We start from the raw sequence: 12914 nt of genomic DNA on the forward strand, positions 1-12914 counted from the left end.
GAAGCTATCATTAATTTTTGAGGCAGTCCTGGAGCAGGGGCTGGGCAGGAGGGACACAGAAAGGTAGCTTTGTGTCCAGTACTGTTTGGAAATATAGTCCATCTTTTCATATTCCCACATGTAGGCAGAGATGGCGAAAGGGAATTTATGTAGATGCTCCAGGAAAATACCAGGGGTAATAGGTTTTTGCAAAATCTTCAACTTTTTTTGCCTCATTTTAAAAAATAACAGAGAGCTACTGTTCCCTGCTGGGGCCAACATCTGGTGGACAATTAAACCCTTTTAGACTCCAAGAGCAGGGAAAATCAGAGGAACTGGCCCTTTTCTACCCTATCCTCTGAAGGATTACAGATAAGAGAAAAGATTTTGCAAATAACTAGGCACGTAGATAATTACAAAAAGGTCCCTTTGATCTGTTTTTAAATAAATTTGGTTAACAATGAAGTTTTATTTTATGAAAAAGACTTATAGATATTGCCACTTGGATGTGAAATGCAGCACTAACAACTTTGTCGTGTCCCGCTTTGGTAGGAAGCCAGATCTAACAGGATAACCAGCTGAACAAATCCTTGGGTTTTATTCATCAGATTTCACATGAAATGATTTATCAAAACTTGATTCACAATAATATGACACCTAAAGCTCATTACATAGCATTCTGGTTTACTTTTTGAAGTATCTCTTATTTTCTTATTTTTTTTGTCTTTAGCCAGGGCTAGGAAACTGATACAGAATGTTTCTGCAAGGTATTTTCTCTAACTAAAGTTTATACCTGGGATTATAATTAAGAAAGGGACTCCAGACAATGAGGGGTGCCATTATGATGTGAGTGATTTAAATGTGCAGTGAGCTTGGTCCCTGTTTTAATGGGCTTAAAATCTAAATTAACATGAAAAAAAAAAGGAAACTGAGGAGTGCTGCAAATGGAAGATAAATGAAAAAGACACAGTTGCAGACACTATTTTGATGGCACTTTCTACTGAAAAATGCTTCTGTCAAAATTATCCTGACCCAAGGCTGTGTATTAACAGCTCTTAGCACTAATCACTGCACTGGCTTCTTAGTGCACATACTGTTCTGTAGAAACAGAAGTCCATGCATTTATCAAATTGCATTTTGTTCTGGGAAATGCCCCCCAGCAATTCCAGGTTTCCAGGCAAACAGGCAGATTAGCTGTGGTTCTCCTTCCCCACATCCACCCTGTCAGCCTGTGCTCTTCCTCACACTGCAGGAGGGAACTCAGAAGAACTGGTGGGTGCTTAGCACACAGCGGTTTTGGCAATGCTTGGTTCATTTTGAGATGCAGAGGTTACACTAAAAAAAGTACTGCCTTCAACATGACATGACAGTGTGTGACACCTCCTACCAGAGAGGTGGCCTTGACAAATTCTGGCCGTCTCATCCCTGGAAGTGTTCAAGGCCAGGTTGGATTGGGCTTTGAGCAACCTGGTCTAGTTGGAAGGTGTCCCTGCCAATGGCAGGGAGCTGGAACTAGATGAGCTTCAAGGTCCCTTCCAACACAAATCATTCTGTGATTCTATGATACATACACTGCGAGATGCAGACCTTGCCTCTTATGACACCATTTTTTTAATTTTTTTTTTTTTTTTTAAAGCCCAGTACTAGTGGCACAATGTCAAGAATTGAGGTTTATGCTGCTTCAAAATTGTCAAGCTCAGTACAATTCTCTACATAACACTTCAGATTTGAAACAGCCTGAGAAACCCTACTGGCACAGATTGCATGCAGGAGCAGTTTGCCCCCTGTGCTCTGAGCAGACACTTTCAAAACTGATTCACCCTGCGAGGCTAGAAACATAAACATAGCAGTTCACTCTAACGCCAGCAAAACAAAACTACCCCTACAGAGTTCGCATAGGAAATGGAAAATGGTAGGCATTAAGACAAGTCAGGCTATTTCTTCTTTTTTTCTTTTTTTTTTTTTTTGTGAACTTCAAGAAAATGCAACCTGCAGCAGGAACAGTTCAACAGTGAGAAACCCCAGGGCAAGGGAGGGAACTATCTCTTTGCTGTGGTACTGCACCTGGCTCTCTGCCCCAGCAGCCATTTGTCCAACACCAACATTTCCATGTTACAGAAAACTGGGGGCAGAAATTGGGCAAGGGCTGTGCCATTCGCTGGCCAGGGGCTGGATGCCAGCTGCAGCAAGGCCACCATAACACACTGTGCTCTTCTTCCAGGCACACAGAGCAAGGAAGTTGTGCCCAACCAAAGGCTTCTCTGCCTTCATGGGTCTTCTGTATCCCTTCCAGGCTTTGCATCCTATTTTAAGGCCATTGCTCTGTCACAGAAGTTATAAAGTAAATTTGAAGGTAGAAGATAAGGTATTTAATGTTTGGATACATCCACCGCATAGCCTGCGCTGTCACTAGGACAGTGGATATGCTGGGGTAGAGCAAGCTGCAAACCTCACTGCCTGCAAACCTGAACTGGGCTGGCAGGAGCACCCCCAGAGAGAACAGAAGCCCAGAAAGGAAGAAGAGTTTACTTATAAATGCACACCCAAACCTTCCTTTCTGAAAGCATGATTACGCTTCATATTTAAGCATCCACCTCAAATGCAGGCTAGTGCACAATAGCAGCATGACATGAACCGATGGTTTCAGGAGGCACCAAAACTGGAGCAACGAAAATTATATGAGTGTGAAAATATGGGCTTTCCTGATATTTAGTCTGTATCTAACTATTTGTTTCAAAATGTGGCTCCGATTATAAAGACAAATATTTTAAGAGCAAATAATTGTTTAATTAAGTTTGCACACCAGGTTAACTTCATAACAAGATTTATAGAACATGTAATTATGAGTGTCACCTAATAAGTGATCACAGGATGAAAGAACACCCCTGCCAAAGCAGAAACAGCCAAAACTTAGGCACCTGCAGTGCCTCCCCATGATTAAGCATCTGCTGTCCCTGCTCTGGGCGAGGACTCTGGCTGAGGGACCCTCTGCTTGCAGGTTCAGTGTGTGTGAAGGATGTAGTTATGTTTGTTTTCATGAAGGGACTGAAAAGCATTATGACTCTTCCCTGCTGTGCCTTGAAACAGCGACTCTTAAATCAAACACAAGCTTTCGGGTGACAGATGCGTTAGAAAGGGGGTTCTGGTAGGTTTGCTTTGTAAGGAAGCCAATCCTTCTGGTTCTTCCACTGACCTCCAAGATCAGACAGGCCAAATACAGATGAGAATGTGCCTGTACAGCTCCGCATGCCACACACAGGCCATCCACTGCCGCTGCAATGTCAGCTTCTACTTTTGCCAGAGCTTCACAGGAATAGAGGCAGCTTTAATCCTTTCTCTCTTCAGTGTGAGTTTTGCCTTACAATTCCTACCGATTCCCAAGCCTGACATATATAGGAGGCATAATGGGGAGTAATGGAAAAGATCACAGTAACAGAAACATCAACAGCGGAGATTTTCATTCTCATTACCTCAAAATTAAACGGAAGCAGTTAACTGGAAAACAGAGGATGAGTCAAATGTAATATCCAGACATGTATATGAACATCCTGAACAAATTTCAGGAGAAACTTCTTATTTTGCCCAACTCCAGGTTAATCCATCATGTTGGTATTTTCAAATTTCTCTCATGCTCCAAGGGGCAGTTCTGTACAGAAAGGTTAGAGCAATGTTCTTCTAATCAGAATATACCTATTTCTTCTCAGATCACTGCTCCCAGGAGTGGCTGTTGGCATTTAATATGTAGTCAGTTGTCTGCTGTGAACAGGAATGACATTGCTGGAGAAAGTGGCTCTCAATCACCCTTTGCTCAGGACTCAGCCACCCTTCTAAGGAAATATTTCTTATCTTTTCAGTGAAACTGAGCTTGAAAGTGTGTGCGCAAAGGGTGTTGTGTGGCTTTTCCACAGGAAGCCCACTGTTGTTTCAGGGATGTGAACTGCCCTGGTATCCCCAGTGGATATCACCTCGCTGTAACAGCACTGTTACAAAGGTCAAGGCATTGCTCTTGAAATGTTGCACCGTTTTGCCCTGGGAGAGGATCAGTGATTCCCTCCAGGTCTGTGCGGCTGTTCTGCCACGGGGATTCAAGATCATGGGATGCCACAGAGGCATTACAGCTGCTTCTCCAGCGAAAAGTAGTCATTCCTCATTTAAGGTTACCTCATGAGAGTTCAGCTTCCCTTTACAATTCCCTTTCAGCATTTAGTTTGTTATAATTTACTATAAGTTAATTAAAGTACTTTCTACGATGACGTTAAGTAGTGAAATAAAGTGACTATGCCTTGCCCTTAGGGTCCCTTCAAATATGTTAGAATTTTAATATCACTGGCATTTTTTGTAAAAATACAGTTCTATCTTAGTTACTTAATCAGTGAAAGATGAAACATTTAATTAACATAAGACATGATGTATTTTGCCTTCTGTACAGCCTGAAGGCTCCAAGGTTTTCCCTTTTAGTATCAAAAAGCCTTCATAGCAAATCATCATATGATACTGAAGTGAAGACATAAAAGGCATGTTCTGTGCTATTCTGAACCCAACTTAATTCTGAGATCTTTATTCTTTTATTGAGTGTGAAATACAGTAAATTTGCTTTAAGGTGCTGTAGCATAAGGCCTATTCACCACTCAGATCTCACACAACTTGGTACACAGCCTGCGTGCTGCTTGCACTTGAATGTTTCACAGCTTTAATAAGGTATTTAAAAAAGAAACTGAGGGAGGTGGGGTTTTCCCACCCCTATAGAGAGTGCACATTTCTGAGTGTTATACACGCTTTTGCTTAAATTTAGTACCTGCTTGTTCTTTACAGATTATTACCTATTAGAAACTGGGGTTGAGCAACAAAATATCCCAATGATGAGTCTGAGGAGATAATCAGCAGGGGCTGAGCCCTGTTAGCTGTCACTGCTTCAACAGCTCAACATGCATTCATTCAGTTGGGTTTATAAGCAGGTGCAAATAGAGCCTTGTAAAAAAAGGCTAAGCTAGAGGTTTTGGTTGTTTTGGGGGCTTTTATGTTCTGTTTTACAGTATCTGACCGGAGGATGTAGGATGCTGGGAAGTGGGGGCTGCTTCTGGATGTTGCTCTGTGGCTCAGCAGTGCAATGACTGGTGGAGACAACCCTTAGCAACTTCAATTGCGGTAACGAAGGTCAAAAAACTTTTTGGCTATGCTTTTTCCTATTTTTTCATACTTTATCCTCTAATTTTATCCATACTGAAGTAACTGTCACTGTAGGCCAAATTTATGCCAAAATTTTATGAACTTGAAGTTGTTTTGACATTAATGGCTTTACTGCTTCAAACACAGCATTTGAAACATTATGGGTACTTTATTTCTCTTCCTTGAACAGATAGCATCATAAGAGAGTCAGTAAAGCACCACTTCGCATCAGGAAAATTATCAGTAGAGCTGTTGGACTCCAAGGAACAGGTTTAACTTTCAGATTTGTAGATTTGCAGAGCTGTTTTACTGGATAATAGGCTGTATTTCTGATTTAGAGACAAGGGGGAGGTTTAATGAGGACTGAGTAAAAGCCCTGCATCTTCACAGTAACTGATGTTCTAAAATGTATTACAGATCAGTGTATTCCAGACAAATAGTCTCTTTTCTCTATACTTCCCTGTCAGTAGCTGCATCCCAAACATTACCAAACACATCAGGTGAGAACTCTATCCAGAGTATGGTACAGATATGCTTGAAGGAGTAATGAGATACATACATGTTCCTTCACATAGTTAGAATCATAGAACAGTTAGGGTTGGAAAGGACCTTAAGATCATCAAGTTCCAACCCCCCTGCCATGGGCAGGGACACCTCACACTAAACCATGCCACCCAAGGCTCTGTCCAGCCCAGCCTTGAGCACCACCAGGGATGGAGCATTCATAACTTCCCTGGGCAACCCATTCCAGTGCCTCACCACCCTAACAGGAAAGAATAACTTCTTCCTTATATCCAAACTTCCCCTGTGTAAGTTTCAACCTCCTTGTTCTGTCACTACAGTCTCTAATGAAGAGTCCCTCCTCATTAACAATGCAAGCAATGAAAACATCTCCAAATATTTACAGAGATTTTGAAAAAAAAAAAAAAAGTTAAAATTGAGCTGCCGGGGCACTGGCAAAATCAGATAATAACCAGTTAACGATGCTGTGTGCACATGGTTCAGGCAACACTAACGGAGTGTAGATTGTCTTCTCAGCTGAACTCTACCATCTTGTGGGTTCCCAGGAAATTACATCTTCAGTGTCAAAATCATCTTTGTCAGCCTAAATTGCTGAAAGCATTGCTATTTTTAATGAATGAGTGACGTACTATGAACAGAGCACTATTAAAGCTTTTCTGTAACTCGTGTATTCCATTTCTGACTTTCCAAGCCACAATAATATATATATATCCTGCATTTTCCGCCCATTTTCCAAATTTTTAACTTAATCTGTGGAAGTTTCACAGCGAAAATAGTGAAGAGAATGATGCAAACCTTCTGCTGCTGTTTGGGCTTTTAAGTCTTGTGACAGAGAAAGCAGAACAACAACATAAGGAAGAAGTGAGCAAAAAAGAAATATTAGCAATCATTTGAGAATCCCCTTCTTTCTCCTGGCCAGTTAAGTTGTCCTTTAAAGTGCCAGAGATCCAGTACAGTTTTGCCTGAGAACTGCAGGATTTCTACTTGTTTAGGGTTTGGGAGGACGGGGTTGGAGATGAGGTGGTGGTTTTGCTTTTTCCTTTTTCTGTTCAGAAATGATGGGACTCTTCTGTTTATATGTTGGGAAATTGATTTTGAGTGGGATAATGCTGAATTTAACACTCGAATTTTAGCGGAAGTTTTTAAAATCCTTTAAAAATGTGGCAGCTGCTGACTTCAGGAGGTTTCACCAGCAGCCAGGCCATGAGCTATAAGAAAAAAACCCAACATTTTATGTACCAAAAAAAAAAAAAGCCCCAGCCACAATACACATTCAAGAGCACTGGCGAATACTGTAGCTGTTAAAGGCAAAAGAAAACATACTGTTGCAGGCAGGTGTTGAAAAATAAAACTACTAAGTTCAGACTAGTATATTCCTAGACTATAAAATATGGCTGGAAAAACATTTCAATGTTTTTTTTCAAAGCACAGTGGGTCTATTAAGTGCTAAATATCTAAAGACTGATTCAGCTTTCATTAGTGTGACTGGGAAGGCAACCGAGCATTGAATCGGACTCAAAAGAGCTGATGCTGCTGTCCCTCTCTGGGATGACATGATCCTCAGTAACACATTACAACTATCGTTGTCTAAATTCTTTAGTGTCAGAGCAAGAAAAACTTGAATGTTATGAGAATGAAACATGACATATCAATAATGGGGCTTCATTTATTTTTATCAACACTCCCACTTAGTGATATATGAGCCATAATAAGTTCCCTTGAAGCCTTGATAAGGAACAAGTGCACTGATCTCTGCCAGCTCTTTCTGTAATCAATGAGAAGTGGGTGTGCATGTTGAAAATAAGAATGTTGACTACATCTGCAGATAGGATTTATCGTATTTCCCATATCATATCAATTTCCAGAAAGATTTTCTGCACTGGGGTCATAGCTCTGAGACCCGTGACAGTGTTTATCAAAGGGCCTGGGGTTGAGCTGGTTATGATGTCTGTTCCAGGGAACCAACTCTACCTCTCCTTTCCAGGAATGTAAGCAATTGTGTATCTTCACATTTACAGATTTTAAAATATCTTTCACCTGATGACATGTGGATCTCAGGACATCCATGAATGATTCCTGAAGGTCCCCGTGAAAGGCAACTGCAGAAGAGCAATCCTCGGCTGAACTGCATCCTGAGAAAAATATTGTATTTCATCCCCATAACATCAAAAGAAAAAGCAATGGAGCCAAGGAGTTTTCCACTGTATCTGCACCTCACCAAAACACACAGTGGTGTTACAAATTTAAACACAGTTAGTAAAAGGAACCAATGGAGAAAAAGCTCAGTGAAAGAACCGAAGATGTTCACGCACCTTCTTAAGAAAGGTCTCGAGGTAGAGGAATAAACCAAATCCATTTTCAGATAGAAAGCTAGGGGAATATTCTAGGAAATCAAAACTTTGAACAAGTAGGTAAGAAAAGGTGTGAAATTCTTGTCCTTTACAACTCTATATTTAGCAGAATACAATTAATAAAACCCATGTTTGCCATCAAGTTTCTAGAGGGGAATTCACAGTTTTATAATAAGGCCTATAATTTCTGATTACCGTGCTAATACAGGGCCTGAAATGACACTTCTGGGGGAAACAGATTCCAAACTATGCCTGTAATAAACCAGTCTGAAGCCTGATCTCTTAGGCTGCTTTGAGGATGTTCACAATTCTCAGGCAATTTGGTCGTCATAGCACCTCCAAGAAAGTCCTGCCAGAACATAGCAATATCACCTCTGAGGGGTTTTATAGGCCAATAAAACAAGCTGGCTTGGACAGGTATTGAGACATGGAATATAGGTTTTACCAACCACAAATGAATAATTATCAAATGTTGCTTTATGTGAGTAATGACAAGACAGGTTCTGTAGTAAAATCTCCTGGAAAAAGACATACTAGACCATTGATGAGGAAAACGTTTGTTTTCTTCAAACACACACAGAAGAAATATAGCAGCAGTATTTCCTGTACCACTAACGAACTCTCATCTCAGCTGCTGTAAAATGACAAAGCTTTACAAAACACACAAAATGCTAGTAAGCTGTGTAAACGGAAATCTACCCTGTCCTGGATTAATTCATTCCCTCCCCCAAATTTGCAAACAAAAATGAAACTAATTTCCCCAAATCAAAGGAACATAGACAATTGACTTCAAACGTGGACCTACAAAGGCAACTTAAATCCAAACCCCAGTACCAAGTGCTACTTTAAATCCTCGCATTGTATTTAGAGATCATAAAATTAGGCTTATTGGCTTTCTACTTAAGACTCTAAGGCAGCATGGCTTGAAGAAATGATTAATGGATGTTGATACAAGTATGTGCTTTATATTTTGACTGAGGTATAACTCTGCCAGAAAAACAAATATTTTTGTTAACTGCTTTCAGTGGCCTGAAAGATCTCCTCCATTCTTGGCAGCTGCTGTGGACCCACTGTACAATTTGCCTCTTTTTCCTATCGTCTGGTGGCTGGATACAATAATGTCAGCAAAGCTGCTATTCTGGGTTCTGTGCATTTAAATAAAAAAAATAAAAAAGAGTGGGGGGGCCGGGGAGGGAGGGAGGGAAGAACAACATTGAAATAATCCTTGGCTTCCAGGACCTGGAATGCACATTTTAAACAAATCCTTGAATATACCAATGAAATGCTAAAAGGCAGTCAACTATTAATACCATACATTTACACAGGCTGGAGAGGATAAACTGGTTAGTCTGTTGTGTGTCATGAAATCATGGAAGGCTCCTGTGGTGTGCAAGCACAGAATTTTAGTGATGAATGCCAAGCTGGTTTCTAATGTATTTAGTAATAGGATTTATCTAAGACAAACATATAATAAAATGTGACTTTGATACTGGGTTTGCAAGTAGTGATACTACGATTCTTTAGAGTGTTTAACTTAATCCCATATGAATCTGATAAATTATCCCTGCTCGTGGAGCAGACTGTGTCCAATACACTAATGCAAGTGGACTGATAGACCTAAAAAAAAGAGCTAATGAGTTATCCTCATCCAATTAAGGTGTTTTTAGTGGCTCTGGCAGGAACCACATAGTCTTGGTCAAATACCATTCCAGATCTTTATCGATGGTCTAGACGGAAATAAAATTAATTCTGATAAAATCATCAGCTGATAACAAAATATGTGGTGTAGCAAAATGGTAAGTTAGTTATTCAGAGCAATCTGGGATGCTTTTTGTCTGAGATACAGCACACACCATATAAAAACATAGAAATGAGTTAGAAACGTCCCCAGACAATCTGCGTTATTGGTTATCTTTACTTACTGGGAAGCTGAATTAGACCAAAATGCATTTTAATACAGCATAAAGCTGTGTAAATGGAGCAAGAAGCATAGCGCACACTGAGGGGGTAGCAGTTGGTATATCTCTGGGATACACTAAGATTTTAAAAGTTATCTGCTGAATTTCCTGACTACAAAGTTCTCCAGCGCAGTGATGAGAAGTAAATGCTGCGTGCAGGAGTACAAGGGTATCTTCCCGGAGCTGTGTAGCGATATTTTATTCACAAATCATCCCAGTGAAACTAGAAATTACTTCCTGAGAAGGCCTAGTTGGTCCTCTGAAGAGCTTCCAGCTCTACCATGTTCCCTTGCAGGAGTGACATTAGGTGGGTGAGAAGATCAAGTCCATCCTGAAAGGACTCTGACATCTCCTACCACAAACAATGCTGGGGTCTGTAGATGATCACAGAATAATTCAGGTTGGAAAAGACCTTTAAGATCATCCCATCCAACTGTAAACCATAATGGTGCAGGGGTGAGCAGGATTCCAGCTGCCTGCAAGGAATAATGAAAATGTCCAATGCCAAGTCCCGCACTACTCAGGAGTACATCAAACAGGGCTTTTGCTGTTTCGCCTTCAGCTCATCACATACAAAATAGAGAATACCTGCCAGATCTGCCCAATTCCAGCTGCAGAATAAAATTCTCTGCCTGTCATAATATCTGATATAAGCCTGAGAACTCTGAGGACCGTGTGAGATAATAGGTACATGTTCAATTTTTGTTCAGCTTACATGTGAAGAAAATGTGTAAGATTGTGTTTCTTTCTTCCCTACAATGCTCCTTATTACATTTATCAGCCCTTCACTTACTTTTCTACTTTCTGTGCCTTCCAGCACAACATTTCAGCAGCATCCTTGGCCACTTTTAGGCAAAGCAACATTGGAAACACATTAAGTGTGACAGCCAGATGTGTTGATCTGTTGACACTGGGCACTGTGAGGTTGCTATTAAGACTTTGCAGTGGAGTGTGAGCAGGACAGTGTTGGGATTAGATTGCTTGTTCTGTATCTGAAGGTGAAAGCCTGATGAAGTGTTGGGCTGTGTTATCAACAGAGCTGTAGGCAAGACGAAAAGTGCAAAATGACCTTTTCTTCACTTTATTTCTCTTTTTACAAGTTATGAGTGGTGGAACGCTTCCTAGCACAGCCTTAAATGTCTGAATTTATTTGTGTTAATCTGAAAGGGGTCAAAACTCTACCCAGACTTATGCTGATGTATCACCAGAGTAACTGCAGTAACAGGAGCAGAACTACTCCAGACTTAGGCTAATGCTGTAGGAAGAACTTGGCTTAGGATGTCTCTCTCTGTCATACTTTAATTAGTCTCTAAGAATTGCAAAGAGGACACAGATCTATATGTAATGTTTCCAGTGGGCTTCAGGGAAGCATTTGGGAAGTTTCCCTGAGTTTTAAGGCCTTTCTTTTTTCTTCTCTCTTCTTTTTTTGTTTAGCATGAGGGTGATAAAGACTTTCTTAAAGTGCAAAGAATTTTAGGGTTTTGAAGCAACTCAGGTAGCACTTGCAGTGGAGATGGTCATGGTTTTCACAAGCTTTGGTTCTTCAGCACTGTTCTCATCTGAGCCGCTCAGTGACAGATGGAGATGGAGAGCCACTGGCCATGACCCCATGGCAGGCAACACAAGATTTCTTTATTGCCTTTGTCTTTTTTCCTTCTGTCCTGGCCTGTTTTTTTACCACTGATATGTCGAAATAATGCAGTGCTTGTGACAGTCACATCCAAATCTTCACATAAGCAAATTGTTCATCTCTCAGGAAGCAAAATTAGGGGCACTGACAAAGGAGAGAATGGATCCTGACGGATTTATCACTGTTCCATGAAGGCATTTGAAACCCCTCTTGCTGGCAGCACCAGTGACAGCATAGGCAGATTTGTGTTGATATAGATCTCCTGTAGCTGCTTCAATTTCAACAGATTTTTTTCTTAACCATTAAAACAACTTCCCTTCTCCACCCCCCAAAAATAAAGTAAAACTGTTATTCTTAAATCATCTCCTAACTTTGGCTACATTTGACATAGAAGCTCACACTAAAAATATAATACAACAGTAGTGAGTGTTAGAAATTGACTGAAATTGTTTTGGTAAATTAGAATTACTTGTAAATTTTTATATAATCTTCTGTAAACATTTTGATTTTAAAAAGTCACTTCTGAATCCTAAGAAACGTAAGTTTGATATCCTGAATCATTTCAGGAATTTAAAGGTTGTGATTTTTTCTTTTGTAGGTGACTCATACCTAGAAATACATCTAGGCTAGCTTTACATCTATGAATACAAAAGATTTAAGCAAATTCTGTTTCTGAAACAACTTGCTGATATTTACAGTCATCATATTAGATACGTGATATAAAAGCCAATGTTAAATTACACAGCCTGTAAATTGACAAATAGATATTGTTGGGCTCATTATCATACGTGGGATGAAAATTTTTGCAATGTATCTTTTTGTGTTAATATAATGGGCATGTATCATAGTTCTGGTATCAAATATTGACAGGTGTTATTTGTGAGTGTCTGGAATAGCATAAATCTGGTGCTGTAAACCCTATTGTCTAGATTTTCTCCTCTTTTCTAGATGTTCTTTTTTCCAGAATTTTATGCAATGTGCTTACCTCAGGTGTACAGAATTTAAGAGGCTGATGTTCAATTTTCATTTATTTGAATTTCCATACTTTTATAGTAGCACTTTAAAGTTTCACACATGAGAGAAGAGCCCAGAGGGAAGTGCAAACTGTGGGTGCAGAAAAGCTTGAATAATCAGAACAAGATTTTGCCTGTTGCACACATAAAATAGTTGGTTAATGATTTATTCTGACCTATTCATTAGTGAATGGACCAAAGTCCTTTCAGGGGTGTCAGAATGCCCACTATGTTTCTCAGTGCTGTGTTTTCAACTCAGAGCTCAAGTTTAGTTGGCAGGTGTGGAAAATCCCAT

This window comes from Lathamus discolor, chromosome 1 (genome assembly GCF_037157495.1).
Source record: "Lathamus discolor isolate bLatDis1 chromosome 1, bLatDis1.hap1, whole genome shotgun sequence".
NCBI classification, from domain to species: domain Eukaryota; kingdom Metazoa; phylum Chordata; class Aves; order Psittaciformes; family Psittacidae; genus Lathamus; species Lathamus discolor.